Raw genomic sequence first — 5,417 nt, forward strand, 5'->3', positions numbered from 1 at the left:
GGGCAATCACCAAGGCAGAGGCAGGTTGGCTATAGAAAGTCAAGCAGAATTTCCACTGCAGTTCTTAAAAGAAAGGGTATGGAAACATTCTACTTGGTACTACAAAAGCTCCTCTATACAACCCTGAAGAAAAGCCTCACTGCTCAGTATTTGATCTTCATCCCAGATGACTTAACAAAGCTCCAGTGACTTTCTCTAAGATGCAGATGAGCGCTGGTATTTTAAGTCTCTGTCCCAGGAACCTCGGTGCTGGGAGAGCGGAGAAGCCAGGAGCTAGACCTCTTAGCTTTCTTTCCCACAGACCTACGATCATAACTGAGGTGGGAGAAAACATTGCTTTGACGATGAGGTTACACAGATTTCGGCAAGTTTTTAATTACGCTCCTCAAGAACAGCGTTTGTTCTCCTTGCGGGTTGAATCGCCCTGTGCTGCATGAACACAGACAAGCGTAGCTTCCTTCCCATCAGCAAGCACACCAGATGCCTGGGTTTCAGACACTTTAAAGAACAAATATTTACCTTTTAGACCAACTTTTCAGCCTCTCAAGGATAAAGTCAGCTTTGGCAGGACTGGCTTAGAGACAAACTAGATAAGAGATAATTCCCTTCCTCAGCATGAATCACTCCTCCGTTCTCTCTATTAGAGTCTCCTTCCACTAGCAAGGGAAGCGAGAGCCATGAACCAAAGACTAGATACCAGCGGGAACAAGTTAAACCAAAATATGTACAACCACCTGGGCAGTCCCCCTCTGCCAACAGTACATGGAAGATTCTGTGAGAGCATCTAACTCCTTCCCACTAGGTTTGAACAAGATTAAGTTTTTTAAGAAGGCAAGCAACAGTTACGACACCATCAGAATGGTCTTTTTAAAATGCAATCTCTTTCAAGGAAAAATCAAACTTGGTACTTTTCCAGCTGAAAGACAACTCCCGAGTCTGACACAGTAATACAAGCCAAGTCCTAATTCTGAGGACAGCATCTTAAGTGCCAGGGCACTGCAAAGATGCAAGCGGTAAAAAGGCATTGCTTGAACACAGAATTTGAGTTTCCTAAAAAAAGGCAGGAAGGTGAAGGTACAAGAACAAGTCTGAAGCCAGACCACACCACGCAACTAGGATTTCCTTAAAAATCATCGCCACACAGCAGACGGCAGAGGTGCAGACCTCTGATCTCACTGTATGTAACACTTCTTACCTAACCAGACCTCTTCACTGCTTGTTAGGAAATTCAATTGTACTAGCTGGGTTTGTACTGATTTACCAACCGATGGGTCCTCAATCCAAGCCGTGTTTTCACTGCAGGATGTCACAGGCAGCAACGTTAGAGAGGCCTTGCAGGAATTCCCACTAGTATCCAGTTTCAAGGGGCTCCAAAGCGGTCGCTTAAAAACCTCCACAGAAGAAAATCTGGCCTGTGGGTTGCTATCCCAGAAAGGGGCTGGGATTCAAGGGGGTAGAAGGAGCCTCCAACATGACTTCGGGTTTATTTAGCACATGGCAGACAGCCAGATAAATTCCAGGTCGATGTTAGTGAAGAGATGCTGCAGGATTTCCAGCTCAGATCGCAGCTTTACAAGGTACCAGCCCCGGTAGCAAAACTAGGTAAAGATTTCCTTCCCAGCTCCTGTTCCCATCTCTGTACTGCAATTTGCCACCCTCCTAGCACAATTCTGTGGGGCTGTCTTGCAAATAATGAGCAAGTGGTAAGGGATGGCAGGATTCCTTAACCTGAGTTTACTTTGGTGGCCAAACAGCAGCTCCACAGCCTCAAGCTCAGGACTGGGTGACATACTGAGCCCTAAACCAGGTTCCGGATCAATTTAGTCTCCCACCTGTGTAGCAGATCCTATCATCTCCTTTCCCAAGGAGATGAGCTGAGACCCTCAAGCACACCCTGTGCCTGCTGAGTCTGTAGTTCCCAGCAGCCATCTCCAAGAATTGTCAAGAAAAGAAAGATTATACCAGACTTGAAGAGATTTTTTTCTTAAATCTTAAAACAAAAACCAGGGAGTTGAGACAGAGCCTGCCTGAAACACTGTCACAAGCAATCCCTTATGTTCTCCAGCATCTCCACAGAGACTGTGCCCATACTTCTGTGGCCACAGCAAGTCTTCAGAAGAGGGGCAGGAAGATGCTGAAGTGATGCCAACCACTCTCCCAAGCTCCTAATGAAGGCTGTGCAAGCAGCTGCTGAAACATACTACAATTAATATACTAAATACCTGCCTCTATTACATTGAAACCTAGAAAGCTGGTGGACTTGCACTGCCCTTCAAAACAAGACATGTTAACAGGACATCCTGCTAATTTTCTTTTGTAAGTTGTTTGTTTGGTTTGGGTTTTTGTTTTGTTTTGTGTAGGTTGTTTGGTTGGTTTGGGGTTTTGTTTTGTTCCCCCACCATTACTGCTATGCAACACAAAGGTAACCTACTCCTGCCCCTGAAGGAGACACAGCGTGGCCTCTACAGCACCTGGGTACTGGGAGAAAACTTAGGCCATCAAATGTAATACACTATGAACTACAAAGCCATTTACAAATCATTAATTTGGGATCACCCTCCCACACCACAGTAGTTAAACACACCCACTGCTCAGACAGGAAAGGGGACAAGTTTGCAAACTGACGTTCAGAAGTACTGGGCTCCTACAAACCCCATCGAATTCAACGGTGCTCCAGGTGGACAACAATTAGGGGACCAGGTGGGGTGGTCATCAGCAATTCAAGTCTCCCAACAGGGCTGTGAAGATCTGGGAATAAGCCCAGGTATGACACTTCTAACTCTAAACAAATCCCTAGGTAATGCTACCTGGAAGAGTCACTACTTGGAACGTTAGTCTATTGTGGCTATGGACAAATATTTGGCTGCTGGGAAGTTTTCACTGCCTGCTTACAGGTACTTTAACACACTTTCACCGTATGTCATTTCCCTGCAGTCACTGAAAAGCCACCCACCATCACCAGGGTCAGAAGCAGCAGAGGAACTAAAGGCCTCTGCCCTCAGCACAACTCTTACTACAACAGACACACAACTTTGATGTTTACAGCAACAGACTTCTAACCCTCACAGTTGCAAAGAATAATTCAAAAGACCTCAGGTAAACAAAAATACTAAGAGCATCAAGCTTTGGAGACAACACCTCAAGAGCTAGCAGCTGTCAAATGCATCATTAAGTAGGCGCTGATCCCCAGCTGCTATCCCAACACCAACTGGGCTCTGGTGGAGTTGTCACAAGGTAACTTCACATACAAACTCCTCTGCTTTGGAGAGGAAGATCAGCTGACCCTGTCACTGAGTCCAGAAGGAAGGAGGCCCCGGTCCTAAAAGCAAGGCTGACAAAGCCTTCAGCCTAGAAACAAGCTCTTCTGCAAGTGGCCTTTATCTGGGCATGTGTCTTATTCCACTACTGAGCTTCAGTGATCTGCTTGAACTACTGCCAGCAGCGCCATACCATGATTCCAGACTCAAAATCTCCGAGAAAAATCCAGGGACATGCGCAGTGCCCTTCTGAAGGGCTTATCACATGGCCAGGTCAGTGAGACCCTGAAGCACTTCTCTTCCTAGCCAAGTACGATCTGAACAGTTTATGTATCCACCGCATAAATCTCTCCAGGACAAGACATCTTACATGTGTAGTGTTCATTGCTTCAAGGTGCTGTGCCACATAAATATATCCCTTCCATTTGCAAGACAGGGGTGATTTCCTTCTGTAACACATGGACAGATTCTGATTGCTGTAGTTTGAGCAAGTCCATGCAACTATATTGGCACTGAAGGAAAGATGTGACCCAAGACTTCCTGGATGCCAGTCCTGCACTTAGACTTTTATATGGCATTGTATTCTAGTACAATTGTTTTAACAGAATTAGAATAGACAAATTTAATTACCAGTTGTTTCTTTATAACATCTGACAAATAAACACTAGGGAAAAAAAAAAGCCACACATTAACTCACAATTCATAACTGCTGTCAGCTAAAACACCACCCTAAACATGCTGGGTCATGGGCTGATAGCGGGCACTGGAGAAGCCCATGGGGTGCCGCTGCAAAGGTGCATTTTTCAGTTCAAACAGGGTGGAAGTTCTGGAGGACAAGGCTCCCTGCTTGCTGCCCAGGGCCAGCAAGCAGCTCTGTCCTCTACTGCTCCAGTGACATGTCCCTCTCCTAGCCGCCTAGGTAGGTAGCTTTGGCATTACTGCTAAGAAAATCAGTCAAATTGACAATTACCAGCAGTGGTGTAGACCAGCAACACACATACCAATGCACTGGACTGAGATCCACCAAAGTCATTTTACCAGAGGTCTCCGACACAGACCCCGTCATTAACTCTACATTAACTCTGAAATACGGGGACTGGCATTAAACTGCCTGGCAGGCTGACAGCCTGTTACATACACACTGTCTTGCATTAGAGAATCACAACCAAGTCAACAGTTCTTCAGCATTAAACCATTGTATCTCATCAGTAATTAACAGAAACCCTCGTCAAAGGAAGAACTTAGAGGAAGAAGGAAGAAAGGACAGGATGATGTGACTGCAGGAATTCAGTGAGGATGAGGAAGGATCTAGTTTAAGACCGCAAAAAATCACAGTGATGCCAATAACATCCTTAAAAGCTGTATTAACTGAAGAGCGCAAGCCAACACCACAGATCTAACATGTCTGACTAAAGCAATTCTGCCCAAAAGTCTACACATGCAAACTCCAGGAGAGTCGTTTTCCTCTAGCAGTGACGGTTTACAAGAGTCACATCACCCAGCATCGGCATATGCTCCTGCCGGGGCAGAGGTGTCCTGCAAGACAAGTCCAAGGTCCCCCATTAAGCAGGCAGTATCAGAGGGGAAGGAAGGCAGCAGAACTTTTTCAAGCCCAGCCATCCCCAAACAGGATTAATCTTCTCCCCATGTTCACTGCCACCATCTCCTCCAATTCATACGTACAAACTTTCTTGTCTCCTGCAAAAAGCAATGTAGCTCCTAGCGATCACTGCCAGGTGACCACACAGAGCTCCATTACCCAATAAACAGATCAATTTCCCACAAGTGAATAAAAAAGTTTATACCTCACAGGTTCATCTGGGCATTAGCGACACTCCAGCAGCTTTTCTGCCAACATAGCTATGTTGTTTAGGATGTGATAAACTGGCAGGTCAGTGCCAATGCAAGTGCCCCTGTTTATTTTACTCTGGTGATGAGGAGGTAGAAGTTAGGCCTGTAGGGTGGAATAAGATATACTGGCAAAAACATGCTTTTGTAGATAAGCCACATCCAAAGTAGGAGCTCTTAAAAAGAAAGACACCAGTAAGTCATACAGACTTGGGGCACCTTGTGCAAATGTAGCTTTTCTTCTTACCACTGCTTCAGGACAAATCCCCCTACCCCCACCCAGGAGCATTTTTCTGAGTCCATTTACACATG

Source organism: Cariama cristata, unplaced genomic scaffold (genome assembly GCF_000690535.1).
Source record: "Cariama cristata isolate BGI_N322 unplaced genomic scaffold, ASM69053v1 scaffold14860, whole genome shotgun sequence".
Classification (NCBI taxonomy): Eukaryota; Metazoa; Chordata; class Aves; order Cariamiformes; family Cariamidae; genus Cariama; species Cariama cristata.